The 16,730-nt window shown below is 39.7% G+C and overlaps 1 protein-coding gene across 1 annotated transcript in view; it reads right to left on the bottom strand.

Annotated features, from left to right (window-relative positions):
- Window positions 1–16,730, bottom strand: part of fhdc1 (FH2 domain containing 1) — a 42,784-nt gene that overhangs the window by 24,982 nt on the left and 1,072 nt on the right. The gene's annotated exons all lie outside the window — the stretch shown is intronic.

The following is a 16,730-nucleotide window of genomic DNA, read 5'->3' as shown; positions in this document are numbered from 1 at the left end:
CTGTCATGTGTTATGTAGTGGTAGAGGTTCTCTACGGCTCTCGCATCAGGCAGTCATTCATTAGGCCCCATGAGCAAAGTGAATTTGTCAAATAAATAAATAAATAGGTAATGTGTCTGATGGTCTGTTTAATTACTTCTGGCTGCCAACTCTTCATTGTTAATCCAATTAATTCTATTAATTTAATTTTCTTGAGACAGTAGGCCTATACGATGAACTCCAGTTAAAATCAACCATTACTAAAATTCAATCAGGCAGACTTCCTGATTTTAATCAGGAGGAACAGACTGTAGTTTTATGGAAAACAACCGGCGGTCTCTGATGTATTCAGATCACAATCACCTGTTGCCATAGGGAAGAGCCTGTCGCGTAACGCCATTAACAAAACAACACAGTGCGCCAGAAAAGAAGTTGAGATTGGGCAAAGTTAGTCAGATTGCTTTGCAAGGTCACCCTGGAAAAGAATGTAACAGCAAATCCAACGAAGTGACCGAAGAAGACACAAACAGCACATTTTGCTGGATAACAAAGCTTGGAGGACCTTAAATTCACTCAAATACAGTACTTTTAAAAGGAAAAACGGACCTCTGGGTAGCTCACCTGGTAGAGCGTGCGCCCATGTTCAGAGGCTCAGTCCTCTGACGCAGTGGCTGCAGGTTCAGTTCCGACCTGCGGCCCTTTGCTGAATGTCATTCCCCCTCTCTCTCCCCTTTCACGTCTAAGCTGTCCTATCCAATAAAGGCCTAAAAACTATTTGGATAATTGTTGAAGTTATTTTTCAAGCAAAAAATGCCACATTTTCCCCGATTCCAGCTTCTCATTTGTGAGGATTTGCTGCCTTTCTTAGTCTTACATGAGAGTAAATGAAATAGCTTTGGATTTTCAACAATTACAATTTAATTAGTTAGTTGCAGCCTTAAAATAATAATACAATTAATCTAACATTGGCACCACAAATCTAACTGAAATTATATTAAATTACACATAAAAGAAAAAAATAGTGCAAATACCCTTTAACATGAAATTGAGTTTTGCTCTCTGGTTATATAAAATACATAAAGCAATATAAAGTAGTGGCTACTGGGAAACATATCATCATTTGATTTACTTTAATGTCAGACCAAGAAAAGCAGAAAATTATCACATTTGAGAATCAGTTAAAAAATAATTACTAATAACTAGGGCTGTCAATCGATTAAAAAAATCTAATTAATTACATACTATGTGATTAATTAATCAAAATTAATCGCATACATAATTAACGGTGCCTGAACCGATACTTTTTAAGAAAGTAAAAAAAGAAAAGAAAAAAAAGGGTACTAAACAACAGTTGGTGACATTAAAGAACGGCTTGTTTATTGCTAAGGCCATATGAAATGATTTAATAATAATGTATAACAATAACTAATTTCAGTAGTAAATTGCTGTTGAACCATCAGATGGGAAAAGGACATTTACAATAACTTCAAATGCACCACGAGCCTGTAGTTTACCAGTTTCATTGAACGCACCGTCTGTGTTGTTTCTCCGACGGCAGCTGCAGATTGTTACATACCGGTGTTGAATCCTCTACAGTAAAACACAATCAAACTTCACACCGTTTAGCGTTAGCTGTCAGCATTTTAACCGTGTTTAATCCAGCTACTAGCTAGCGGTAGGCTAACGTTAGCTGCTGTCGAGTATAGTGTTAACTAGCGTCATGTGCAGCAGTGTTTGTGTTTCAGAGCATCAGAGAGAAGCACAGACATATCAGTGGAACCAGATTTCGGTAGCCAGGGTTGGCAGGAAGAAGATTTTTACAAGTAAATGTTCCAATTAATAATCCAGGCAGAACATTCTCGTCTCCCTCCTTCATTTTACAGTCCAATGGTGGCTAGAACGGCTCCGGGTCAAACGTCAATATGGAATGGATTAATCTGCGTTATTTGTTCTCAGATTAATTAATCAAAATTAACGCGTTATTTTGACAGCCCTACTGATATCTTAAACAAACTGACAAATTGGCCTATTGTATACCTGTTGAGAAACACAGCTGTGTAGATCCCAAACTACTTGGCATATCTAGTGCTTTTACTAGTCTAAGACTTTTAGAAGATTAAACCTCTAAAATGCGAGTCATTGGACAATATTTTTTTTAGACTACTTTAGTTTTGAAACAACAATCTTTCAAAAACACCAGAGGATAACTTATTTAACACATAAGCCGTTAATAATAAAGTGGTAAATAAGTGTGGAAAAACCCAACAAGTCTTCCTCACATATCAGAAGGAAAGGAAGAGTCTGAGTCTCTCTCTCTCCCCCTCTCTCTCTCCCGCTCTCTCCCTCTCTCTCCCCCTCTCTCCCTCTCCCCTGGAGGGAAACTGGTTCTGTTTCAGGACAACACATCACTCACTGCCACAGTTGACATGGCTACGGTGATCTGATACTCTTCATGGCCTAAACAAAGAAATGAATGGTGCTTCTGACAAAAAACAGGAGATAGATCAAAGGCATGCTGGTGGATGGGGGCAATAATTGCCTTCATCACCTTAAGGAAAAATTAATTTGTTAATTAGGTTTTTTTCTCTTTGGTATGCGTTCACATAAAAATAATAATAAATGCTTGGTATCAAACATTGTATCAGTGGCCACTTTCTGGTGATATATAGAATCAACTCTCTGCCTCTTATACAACTTAGTAACATTTTAGTGGTCATCCCATTAGTTAGCAGCCCTTTCCACCTGATACCCAGAGATTATGATTATTTTATAAAGAACACGTCACAAATGGCCTCATGTTGCCAGCATCAGCCTGCACGCTTAGCTGTCCGGTTCTCAGAGCAGGACCACACCGTCACTCATGTCTAATTCATAATACTGTGAGAACATCTGACCTCACACCGAATCATCTCCTTCTGTGGTGCTAAAAACGTGGCTACAATAGCAGATGGAGAAAATTTAGGAGCAAAAGAGTTAAACTGTCTGCCGTCTTTTGTTGCTGTTATCTCTCTTTATTCTGTTAACAGCCATCTCAGCTAACATTTTGAGAAATACATTTATTTGCTTTTTTTCCAGAGTTAGATGAAAAGATCCATAACACTCTCATGTCTGTAACATTACAGTAAATATGAAGCAACAGATGGAGGTGGTTAGCTTAGATAAGCATACTGGAAACAGGGTGAAACAGCTAGCTTTAGCACCCCTAAAGTTCACTAATTACACGTTAATAAAATAAAGTCTTGAGACTCCACAAAGTCACTGCGCCTGGCCAAGAAATAGTCTGGCACAAAGCCCTGCATAAAACAACAAAGTGATTTGAAAAATGTTTTTTCTGCTAGGCAAAAGAAAGAGCAAAGCTAGCTCCGTCTTACAGGCTTCATGATAAGCTAAGCTAACCGTCTGCTAGCTCTAGCTTCATATTTGATGTACAGAGTGGTATCAATCTTGTCATCCAACTCTCTGCAAAGAAAGCGAATAAGCTTATTTATATTTCCAAAATGTCCAACTATTTCTTTAAATATGAAGCCACAGCCAGGAGACAGTGAGCTAGCTTAGTATAAAGGGGGAAACAGTTCAAAATAGTCCACAGAGCTCCCGTAAAAACCAAAAATTGTTGATTTTAAGCTTCAGTTTTTGTATGAATGAAACAAACAAAATATAACTCTCACCAAGAAAGCGAATGTCTTGTCATGGAATGTCAAACTAAACACGCACTTAAAGACAGCCTGCAGTTGTCCTGTCAGTTGTCACATTTGACCACTGTGCTAATGTGCTTAAGCTCCAGGTACATTAATCCTGCCTCTCTAAAGAAATCAGCTCTGTGACAGTGATTGGTTTGTGGGGTTTCACATTCATTTAATTATATTATTTCAACCAAGCAACAACGCTGTAACTGACATCCTTTGTCTCAGATGATTTACAGAGGAAACACACCTGTCAGTAACACTATACAGAGATCATTGAGGCAGAGAAGAGCAGTCTGCGTGTCCACATTCCTCACATCCACCTGCTGCCATGAATCAACACAGACAGATTGTGGGGCTTCACCTTAAGGTCCACCTGTTGTCGACCCTGAGGCATTCCCTATCAGCCAGTCTTTGACAGGTAACACTGCGCAGATCAACAGGTTAAAGTTAACAGTCTATATCCACGACGTTCCACTTCCGGGATTGCTCCGTGCTGCCGGAAATTCCCCCAGATGTCCCTCTTTTTGGCCGGATGTCCGTTACCAACTGCTTTCTTTGTGTTGGAATTCTAAACTCCGGTGGATTTCTGAGGACTATGGTTAACTGCTCCTCAGATCTCTGCAGGGTAAATCCAGACAGCTAGCTAGACTGAGTTTTCTGTTGCACGACTAAAACAACTTTTGAACGTACACGTTCCACCAAAACAAGTTCCTTCCCAAGGCTATTTTGCAGCCGCACCGTGGCTCTGCCCGGCACTTAGCACCGCCCACAACAATTGTGATTGGTTTAAAAAAAATGGCAATAAACCAGAGCATGTTTTTCTCCCATCCCGGAATGCTGTGTGGACTAGCCAGACCCTCCTCTGCAGCGCTTTGGAGGAAGATCTGGCAATGCGAGACTAAAGTTAACATGAATGTATATAGTCTATTACAGCAGTGGTCTCCCAAGGAATCACATGACCAATCTGAGGTAGAGGTTCTGGTGGGTCCACTTGAGTCCTAGTAACTGAAACCCCACTCACCCAGGACCCGAGTTGGGCCAGATGAAAAATAATATTCATACTAATTGTGTCTGTGTAGGGTCCCTTTCTATTGACCTGGGTCTCGTGTCTGTGTGTCAGTTAGGACTGCAACTAACTATTATTTTCATTATTGACTAATCTACTGATTGTTTCTTGAATAATCAATCATGTGATCTATTAAGTCTCAACAAATTACAATGGTGGTGTTTTGTGTCCCACCAACAGTCCAAAACCCAAGGATATATAGTTTACTATCGTAATACAAATAATAATCACATTAATAATAATCACATTTAAGAAGTTGAAACCAATACATTTTTGCAATTTTTGCTTATATAACAAATTGTTCCGCAAATGGTGAGAAACTGTGTGAATTATATGCTATGGCTTTTACAGTCACCAGATCTTGATCCAATGGAACACCTACGTGAGATCTTGGACTGACGGGTCCAAAATCACCAAATGAGGGAATATCTTGAATGATGTTCATCCCTCCAGTAGAGGTGTAGAGACTTGGATAACCAAATACACCTTATGTGGTCTTTTACTTTAATTTGTCACCTGTCTTTTGTTTCATAATAAGCAAACAGTGATGCAGAGACCTCTGACTGCTGGACTTTTTTTCTTTTCTTGTTCTATTAAAAAGTCATTCTGCAAAACTGAAAAAGAATTTCAAACCGGAGGTAACTGTCAACGAGCAACCAGGGGGCCACCGAGTCCAAAACAAATAAATCCGCTCTCAATCACAAATGTGTAATGCTGAAGGTCAAGGCGCCACCGGCTGCTATAATAATCCCCTGTTGCTAACTTCCAGTTCAATTTCCTAAGGGTCAGTGAACACCCCGCAGAGCAGAGGTCTTTCACTGACACCGTAGGGGCAAAGAGGTGCGTTCACAAGGAATTTGGCCAGTCCTGCTCCATCATCATTAGCATGGGAATGCTCGTTAGCAGAGAGACGTTTTGCGTAAGGCTCAGTGGGATGTCGCTGTCACGCCTTTTTGTTTTTGATCCCTTTTGACCACCTTGATCTCTACTTGTCCAAACAGTGGTGAGGGGGCAGCCATGACAGGATTTTATTGGCACTAATAGCGTTTTTCCATTAGGCTACATGGTACCTGCTCGACTCGCCTCTACTCGCCTTTTTTGGTTTTCCATTATAAAAAAAGTCCCTGGTACCTGCTAACAGGTCCTTTTTTTTTTAGTATCACGTCCGCCGAGGTTCCAAGCAAACTGAGGCGATACCAAAAGGTGACGTGAAAAACCTGCAGACTACTGACTGCTCAGAGAGAATCGTCACTAATCACTGCGTCATCACTGCTAACGACAGACGGGGGTGTCCTGAACAAACCCGCCATTTTTAAATAGTTTAGCCAGCGGTGTTATTTTTGCTGCCGCCAGCTTCTTTTGAAACAAAATTTGTCTTGCTGTACCACCCCCGTTCAGAAACACTGCTGTAGACTATTAGTTTTGTTTCTTGATAAATAGCTTATCGGAATTGTTGTTGATTCATTTTCTGTCGATTGATTAAAGACTGATGACGCATTTAGCACAAGTTCAAGCAGGAAACAATCATTTTGATTTTGTCATCAAACTGGGGATTTCTTTGTGGGCTTTCCTGTCAACCAATGATAATCCTAGCTGTCTCTCTGCTATCATTGGAGTCCACTATCACTACACCCCTTTCGCCACCACGAATGTCCTAGCCCTGTTTATGGCTCCCAAAGAGAATCTCTGCATGGCTGCTTTTTAAAAGGGTTTTACATACACTATACATACATATATATATACATACATACATACATACATACATACATACACACACATATATATATATATATATATATATATATATATATATATATATATATATATATATATATATATATATATATATATATATATATACATACATACATACACACACACACACACAATATATAGATTGAATTGAGTAGTATAACGGCACCTAACTGTACAAGCATTATAAACAAATATGCACACACTGTTTGTGTTTTACCACTTGGATTGTGTGTTTCTGTATCATGCAGCAGCTCAGTATGCTTTCTGGGACTCCCTGGATGAAAAGGACTTCATGTCCACTTGGGATCTCTTTTCACAGCGCCGGCTTATCTCTCCGATTTCCATGTCCTGTTTACAATAGAGAGGACACACAATAGCCGGAGTTGAACATATTCTCTCAGCAACAAAACAGAAAACACACACACACACACACACAGTCACACACTGCCCCAGCTACAGCTACCCAGATACCAAAGACAAAGGGGTCGTGTTGCCAAAAAAGGTCTTTTCACGCACAGAGGATATGAAATGACAGCTTTTAGGTGCGTCTAGCAAACAGAGCTAAACGTTTACAGTACAGCGGTTCTTGGCAACAGCAGAGGGAGGGACTGCAGTCCATCATTCAGATGTAGCAGAAGGTGACAGACTGCAGCAGCATCGCTAATGTACATCAAGCCATATAAATCTGGTCTGTTGCATAAATCACATTAAGCTTGCAGCCTCCTCCTCGGACAAAAATGTGCCTTAGACAAATACAACACATCACTTCTATGTAAAATCTTTAACACCTCTATATAAATTGCTCTTCTAACAGCGTGTTATTTGGACAAAATGTGCTTAAGTAACAAACTAAATATCAAATGTCTGGTAAACTGCAGGCCATTTATCACCTCGTGCCACTGGTTGTGTAAGGCACTACAATAGAAAAAAAGTAGTCTAATTGGGAAACACTGTAGACAAGGAGCCTATTATTCAGCAAATCCTGGATTTATCAAAGATTTTCAAAGATTGAGCGCTTGGTACTGTTATGTCTGCATTTTCTGAGTGAACCCTGGCAGAACCTGACAGAGTAAATTATTCATGTCCCCATAAATAAAGTAACCCCTCTTCTAACCCAGCTGCTGCTGTCCTGAGCAGATAGCGACTCAACGGTGCTGACCCAGAGGCAAGTCACCTGTGTACATTTATGGCTTAGTGAAATATTTATAATGCAGGAAGCAACATGTTGTTGAAGGGCAAAAGAAATATGACTTCTGGGTCTTTTTTTTTTTCTCTAGAAAATAGATAGGCTTTCTGCAGGGTTCAGCACGTTAAATAAAGACCACAAAGAATGCAATTTTATACCTGGTTCATGGTCATACCGGCCAAAATATGGCCTAAAATGATTTATTAAGTGCATGAATGACATTCATAGACGTTAATTTCACAGCAATATAATTCATAATAACATTATTCATTAGTCATTGAACAACCTGGACCTGCAACAGAAAATGGAAGGATAAATGGATGGTTGGATGGATTAACCAAAAATAATAACTGAAATTCATTTAAGGTCCACATATTTTAAAGTCAGATGTTTGGAACAACAGCACTGAGGATTTTTGCTTAAATCCCATACGAAAACGTTTTATAACCAACATTACTGGCCAAAACAGCTATAAAGAATATGTAAGACCTTTAAGAGTGAAATTTAAGACTTTTGAGTTGTTGAGTAAATTAAAATCAATGCTGTTTAAGACTTGTCACAGCCTGCAGACTGACCCTGTAGGTGGACATACAGTATTTGACACATAACTAAATGAGCTCGTTCATCTTTGAGGGATAGATGAGTTAAAACACTCCCTTGACACAAAGTGATAAAGATTTAGACTCCAGTCTCCAGATGAGAGAATACATTAATGAACATGTCAGTCCTCTGTCTACAGGCTGCCAGGTCAGACAATCCTCATCATTTCCTCTAGTCACTCCAACCAGTCTGCTTAGCTTTCAACTTTAGTTCGAAAGTGGTCAGAGTACAAGGCACTGCTCCTCCCAGGCTCTTTTTTTCCCCCTCTTTCTCTTAACCATCCCTTATTTAATCCATGGTAAAAGCCATTTTTTAGGACCAAGGAGGTAATTCTGATTAAAACAGTGCTGTGTGTGACGTGTAACTTCAAAGTAACGTTGCAGAATGAGTTAGGTTACATCTAGAATTTAGGCTGACCAGCCTGCTGCACGTTCAGGCCAACAACCTCCAAAACAATGATACAGTAGGCTCTGCATGGAGGATTAACGTGACTCCAACGAAACTGAACAATTTCTCCACTCTCCAATCTGCAAAATTGGTGTTAAGGGGATTATTACATGGTGTTATTTGTCTGAGAAAGACATTGCTAATGAGGCCAAGGTGCAGTAATTAGCACCTCATGCCATGTAAAACTAAACCTGCATAACTGACAAACATGGAACTTTCCATCACAGGTTTATCTGCTAAATGTCAGCAGAGGATGGCGTCTGTCTTGCTTGTCACTGATTTTACAGAATCTAGTTACATGGACTAAATAGGAAAACAGCTCCTTAAAAAGTAAGAAAGTGAGATGTCTGGACACTGCTGACCTATTCCATATGTTCTGGTCCTGCCCGAAACTGACTCCATTTTGGGAATCCATCTTTGACCACTGTGTTGCACTGCTCGCTTACACCTTCACCTCCGATTGCTATTTTTGGGGTCGTTCCAGCTGGTGCGCACTTGAAGACCACCCAGGCAAACCTAGTGGCCTACGCCACTCTGCTAGCCAGAAGACTAATATTGTTCAAGTGGAAGGAGGCCTCCTGCCTTTTCGCACTGGGTTCGGGAGGTTTTGCAGTCACTGAGAGTAGAAAAGATCCTTTGCTCCATGAGAGGATCTACTTCAAAATTTTACTTGATTTGGAGTAAAGTCTGAACCTTTTTAGACTTTATAGATGGGTTAGATGCTCGGTTACTAACTATAAGGGATCAACATACAATCTGACTTTAGTTGACCTTCCTACACCCTCCTTTGCTTGCATTTGCATTCTTGCTGCATTTTACTCTCTTTTTTTCTCCTATCCACTATATTTATACGCAATATACACTACCGGTCAAAAGTTTGGGGTCACTTAGAAATTTCCATTACAGAAAAAAAAAGGGGTTCTCGACTGTTGTAGAAAGAAGTGGCTGATCTTTAAGGCAATATCTACATTGCCCATTATCAGCAACCATTCATCCAATGTTCCAAAGGCACATTCTGTTTACTAATCTGATATCATTTTAAAAGGCTAACTGAGAAAACATTGGAGAACCCTTTTGCAATTATGTAAGCACATAATGAGATCTGAAAACTGCTGCCCTGGTTAAAAAAACAATGCAACTGATCTCAGCTGGTATTCTGTCTGGAATGGAAATTTCTAAGTGACCCCAAACTTTTGACCGGTAGTGTGTATTTGTATTCTTTTTATTTATTCTTTTATTTATTTTTTCTATTCTTATTCTTTCTCTTTTTGTTGTTGATGTGTGTAACCCTTGGTAATTCATATTACTCTTAACTGCCTGCTACCTGGGGGTGGGATGGGTGGGAAGGTGGGAGGGGTTTTGTTCAAATCTACGCGACCATTGACTGCATAAACTGTGTTGTTCATAACTGAAAATGAAAAAATAAACCTTGATTAAAAAAAAGTGAGATGTGTCCTTCAAACAGCATCTTTTTAAAGTCTGCAGTGCACTGTCCTTTTGGTTAAAAAAAAACAACAGTTGCGGTCCTGCTCGATCTTCAGCTTGGCAATTAAATCCACCTGAAAACTGTCCCTGATGTTCCTCTGCAAAATTAGTCCACTATTCACAAACGGTACTATAAATAGAACGCAATCTCCCTTCCATCTCTCTCTGCATCAAAGTCCTATTCCGTGTGAGAGGAAAGCTGTCAGTTGGAGGCATAGGCGTAATTTACAAACCCCCCCCAATAATCAAAACTGGCCAGTGTAACCCCCCCAAAAAAACCTAATCTAATTTCCCTATTATAAATAAAGACATTTGCACCATAAATTGGTGCAGAAAAATTCATGAGAATGCAAAAAATTAAGTGTTTGACACTTTTTGTCTGTTATTGGGTGAGGAATACTGGATGATTCATGTGTCACATTTTCACTCCATGAAGTGATTAAAATAATAACAATACTTTTTTTTAATTGTTAAGGATGTATATACAACAATGAGTATTTTCTAATTGAGTAGGTACAAACTGTAACAACTTCTCTCTTAACGCCATCAGCGTGACTGAACCTGAGATTTTTTCACGAGTTCTTGTGACAGCAACATGGGTTTCTGGGTTATGTAGTGCAGTCGGGAAAAGTACAAAACACATGGTAGGCCATTTGGGGCTTAAAGTTCTGATTAACGATCACGTCAAATAATTATGGCATTGTGTTCTGCTGTGACTAATGAGTCATGAAAATGAGTTGCATTTAACTGTATCATCTACTGACTGAGCTGCTTTTCCTAGGAGTGACGGTGCAGAGTATATTACCAATAATATGTATGGTGTTTGCTAACCTGGCATGAGAATAACAGTCATTTGTATGGAGCTACAGGAGAGTTTAACAAAGAAGCACCATCGTTTTATTATTTAAAGGATAGTTTCACAATTGTCCAGGTCTGTCTTAAAACCAACGTCAGGTGCTCATATGATGATTGTTTTTTTCTTGCTGTGATCATTTCTCCTGTTCATAATGTATGCAAAAATGTATTCCAAATAGAGCTGGGCGATATGTAGAAAATCAAATATCACGATATTTATGATCAAATACGTCGATGTCGCTATTGCGGCGATATTGTTGGGTTGACTATTGGTGCTTTCACAAAATATTTACACAATGAGAGTTTATAATGATCATCAATAATGTGGATTTAATGACAAAGTGGGTAAAGGCAAATAATAGAACAGCTAAAACAGTCTGGTAAGTTCAGAAAATGACATCACTTTACTGTCATGTAGCCTTTAAAACCAGTAAAAGACAACACTTATGTCACATCACAATATTACGATATCCAAAATTTAAGACGATGTCTAGCTTCATATATCGATGTCGATATAATATCGCCCAGCCCTAATTCCAAAGTTTATCTGACTTTGATTTTGAGACTTCGGCCATCAGAGTTAGACAAATCAACTTGATATCCTCCAAAGTAACTGTCTTTTTAGTACAAAGATCACTCTTTATTTACTTCATAATTAACACATTGATCTCAAACAGATCTATCATGGAAATCTATACAGTAAAAGAATCGCAGTACATTAAACCCCTCATTTTCCATGATTTTTATTGCAGTGTGCAATAGCCGGGAGGCTGCTGAGGCAGATGTTATGTCTAACTAGGAATTTCTTATTACTGTACAAGTGCAGCATTTCTTCCTGCTGACACTATGAAGACATTATTAATGACATGGGATGTATTGGACTTAGAAGCTGAATATCACGCAAACAAGTATTGCCCCCCAAACTGTCTTGTAACTGCAGTCCCTTCACTGTGCCTCCTACTGCAAAACAAACACCTGCAGAGTCAGAGAAGGAAGGATTTTCTAAAGACCCAACACAACATATCCCCCAAGCTTAGCATAAATCTGCTAATAACAGCCTGTGTCTGTAACAAGGTTTTCAGATTTTAAAGATTAAAGCTGCCAGTTTGCAGCGCATGCGTTGCTGCTCTGTCAATGACTGTTTAAACAGGCTTCAGACGGGTTCAGCTAAGACTAATATGAATGACTATCTCACCTGTAACACAGGTTATATCGCGCCTGTCAGCTAACCCGTAACTGAGGAGGGAATTCATCTAATTATATAACCAACAGCAAAACCTTTCTACATCTGAGTCAAACAGACCAGGAGTATGTGTTTATCCTCTTAACAACTCACGCATTAAAGTTTGGTTGGTATGCAGCTGATAATTCAGAACCATGGATGTGTATGTGTGAGATAGGAATAGATAGATAGATGCAGCAACCTCAAACTTACTGAGGAGAGCATGTCCAACACTGCTGAAATGATAAGTTGGATTGGCAAATTCTGATATCATTAGTTTATCGTTTTAGCCATTTATAAAAAGGCAAAAATGTCAAACATTTGCTGGTTCTAGTTTCTCAAATGTGAGGATTTTCTGCTTTTCTGTGTTTTACATTGTTGGAAACTGAATATTTTGGGGTTCTGGTCTGTTGATCAAACATAATTTGAAAAAAGAAAAGAAATTTGAAGACATCGACTTCAGCTCTGGGACCTCGTAAGAGCACTTTCGACTATTTTCTTACATTTTATAGACTAACAACTTGAAAGAAAAGTGAGAGAAAAAAAACACTGTCTTGCTTCCTGGTAAATTTATGTAAGATTTTTCAGTCTAAAAGGAGCTGCTTCATCACTGAAATTCTTTTTTACTTATTTGATAGACTAAACAATCAATCCATTCAAAACAATCAAAACAATAATATGCAGGTTAACTCAACTGATGATGAAATAATCATTAGGATTGGGCATGATGATATATATCATGAGACGGCATAAATGTGTCAACTGTCAGATATTTCACTACACCATGGTATCTAAACTCCGCCACCAGTGTAATACTGAGAGGTGTGAATATATTCTCCACCCTATTTATAGAGGGTAGACTAAATATGAAACACCCGTCAGTAAATGCAATACAAACTAACAGTGCTGATCATACAATTAAAGCGCCCATATTATGCTCATTTTCAGGTTCATAATTGTATTTTAAGGTTGTACCAGAATAGGTTTACATTTTCAAAAAACACCATATTTTTGTTGTACTGCATCGCTCTCTCTCTCACTGCTGCAGATCCTCTTTTCAGCTGGTCTCTGTTTTAGCTACAGAGTGAGACCTCTTTTCTTCTTCTTCTCGCACATGCGCAGTAGCTCAGATGTAGATCATGTCAGCTAGCTAGCTCCATAGACAGTAAAAGAAAGGCTGTTTCTCCAACTTCGGTCAGTTACAAGGCAGGATTAGCTGGGAGACTTCTAAATGAGGGCGCACATGTAAGTAGTTCTTTTGTAGATTATGGTGAACTTGTGTGTGTTGTAGCATTAGCGTTAGCATGCTAACGCTACAAGCTAACGGTTGCGGTTAGCCAGCTCACCCAGAGACTGAAGGCAGGACATATTCAGAAACCGTATCTCACTCAAAACAGCATGGATGGATTTTTTCAAAGTTTGTATGCGTGTGGAAGCACCAGAGACACAAAATAACTCCCCAAATCCCAGAAAAAGTAGTTTTTTCATAATATGGCCACTTTAAAACAACACCTCCCTACAACAGTTTTGACAAAGAGTTAACATTATAACCTTTACGAGGGCAGGATGTATCGCCGGACTGTTCTATGAGACTGCATTTGTTTTGGCTAGGCGTGCCTAATAAACTGGCAACACAATGCTTATCTTTAAAATGTGTTCTGAGGGCGCCTGGGTAACTTGCTACATCCTGCTGTGCCCTGCTATACTCTGCTGTGCCCTGCTACGTCCTGTAACGCCCTGAAGTACCCTGCTATGCCAGGAATTACTACAACTATTATTTCTGGTCATTTTTCCAGTATCTTTATTGTGACTATTATTGCCATTGTTCATCACACCCCCAACCGGCACTGTCAGACACCGCCTACCAAGAGCCTGGGTCTGTCCGAGGTTTCTTCCTAAAAGGGAGTTTTTCCTTGCCACTGTCGCACTAAATGCTTGCTCTTGGGGGAATTACTAGAATTGTTGGGTTTTGTAAATTATAGAGTGTGGTCTAGACCTACTATCTGTAAAGTGTCCTGAGATAACTCTTGTTATGATTTGATACTATAAATAAAATTGAATTGAGGCTCAGTCCTCGACACAGCGGCCATGGGTTCGGTTCCGACCTGCGACCCTTTGCTGCATGTCATTCCCCCTTTTACGTCTAAGCTGTCTTGTCAATAATAAAGGCCTAAAAATGCCACACAAAAATATTCTTCTTAAAATATGTTCTGACAAACCGCACCATCTGCCCGCCACCAAACGACGGACAGGCAAAATTAGCAACTACATATAGCTGGTGAACACAGTGAAGCATTTAGCTGCTAAAGAGCCAGACGTTTCCCTCAGGGGTTGGTGGAGACCAAAACAGAACTATAAGGAGAGGGAACATTGGACTTCAACTTGTCAGGCGGACACAAATATGTTGCTCCGTGTTTCCTGAACTTATACATCTTTGTGTCTATATATAGATAAAAGGACATATACCATCGTATCATATGGCCCTCTTCTAATAGGAACAACGCTATCCCACACAATGACGGGGCAGCTTCAAACAAGCATTTTCCAGACGTACGTACGTATATTGCCCTTAAGATCACAAAACAAAACCACCTAATAAAAGATACAAAGGCACTGCTCACCCAGAGAAAACGTAAACCAGGTGAAACTAAACCCATTCAGGGGAAGTAATGACAAGAAGGAGGGATGAGATGGGACAGAGTGCACCATCTGTGAGGTTATGGATTAAAAACAGAGCTTTGACTCTTCTTCTGTTTGTTCCTTTGTTCACCGGGTGATCGGTGTCTGGCCTGCAGCAGACCACTGCGTCTGCATCACCTCTGGCTCTGCTCTCCAATTGTTGCTTCAGCAACCTGAGCCTGGTGCCAAGATCAGCGTTGGGCAAATCTCGCTGTACCTCTGGGCTTTCACAGTCTTACACAGCGGAAGCTTACAGATTAATCACAGCATTCTGAGAAAGAACAACACACGTACTCTTTGATTTAGTTAAAAAAAAAAAAAAAAAAAACGACTCGACTTGGCTTAAACCAACAGATCCTGAGTGAGGTTATTATGATATACAAAGGTGACGAATAAAGCAGGTGTTCTGGTCACCATAGAGATAACAGCGGGGCAACATGGCGGGGATGCAAACATGTTTACATAGCGGTGGGGAAAAGGGTTTGCCCAAGAGCCCAGAGAGTCAGCAGGCTTCATTGGAATACACTTTAATACCACGAAACACTACTTACAGGCAGCGCATGTACACGGATCATATTACAGACTCTTGCAAAACACAACACAGGAGCCACTGAGCAATATTCATTAATCGCCTAAACAATATTTATTGAGACAAGTATTGTAACATTGTATATTTGTGTTTTTATTTTAGCCCCGAATCCTTTTTTTGGGCAGAAAAGATGTGTCAGTTGTTGTCACTGTCGCTTCATTTTCTTTATTAAAGAGTTTTGGGGGGTAACAGGGGTGGGAGTTTGGGGCTTGACATAAGAGAAAGGAATGCAACCAAACCAAGGATGCTGTAATGGTCTTTTGTTATGGTTTTTCGGAGTTTTTTTTTACCGTTTTTCATTGAAGACTAAAATTGAATTTATAAGACAAGGACAGATTATCAGGCAATAAAGACCACTCGAGTTGACCCAAGTTGGCAACAACTATTCAGCCCCTCTCCTGCTCCCACAGAAATAAATCAAGCCCCCCCAACATCTTCCTCCTCTGGGATGACGTCAGAGAATTGAGTTTTCCATGTTACTCTCGGCTTCCACAGCAACCGGGAGAGGGGGGGTGGGGAGGGGTGACACCACCCTCTCCCTTGACCTGACCCGGGGAGAAACCCTTTTTTCCACATGGGTATTGTTCCCAACACTTGAATGGATTGCCCTCTAATTCATCTCAGCATGTATAGTAGTGTACAAAAGCCAGGGAAGCCGGGGTCTGAGGCGCAGAACAAAACCAACAGGGGCAGCGTTATAAAGCCATACACGGTGAACTAAAAAGGGTAGCCTAAGTTCTGTATGTGAATCCACAACAACCACCGCAACACTGAAACATCAACCACACAACACAGACCACAATGGTCCATCAAATATATAGGGCTGCATTTCTAACTAGTTTGTGGTAGCAACCAGATCCATCCGAAGCACCATCAAAAACCGTAGAGTAGCATCAAATGTCTCATCAGATCCGTAGTTTTGTTTACTTCTTATTTGGACAGAGAGTTCCTGAATTAAATCAAAAGTTATTGCCAATTTTAAAAAAAACTGCATTATTTAGGAAAAGTCTTGTAAGACTGGCTGTGAAAATACATTTCTTAATATGAGGACTTTGGCTACTTTTGTTAAATAAAACAAGGATTTTGAAGGAAAACTATTTATATTTAAGCATTAGGAAAAGTATGACATTGTTATCAAATACTAAAACATATAGCACTAATATTGGAACATTTCAAACTAG

Source organism: Sander vitreus, chromosome 2, assembly GCF_031162955.1.
Source record: "Sander vitreus isolate 19-12246 chromosome 2, sanVit1, whole genome shotgun sequence".
NCBI classification, from domain to species: Eukaryota; Metazoa; Chordata; class Actinopteri; order Perciformes; family Percidae; genus Sander; species Sander vitreus.
Note: the sequence above shows the minus strand (reverse complement) of the source record. Positions and strands in the feature narration are given on the sequence as shown.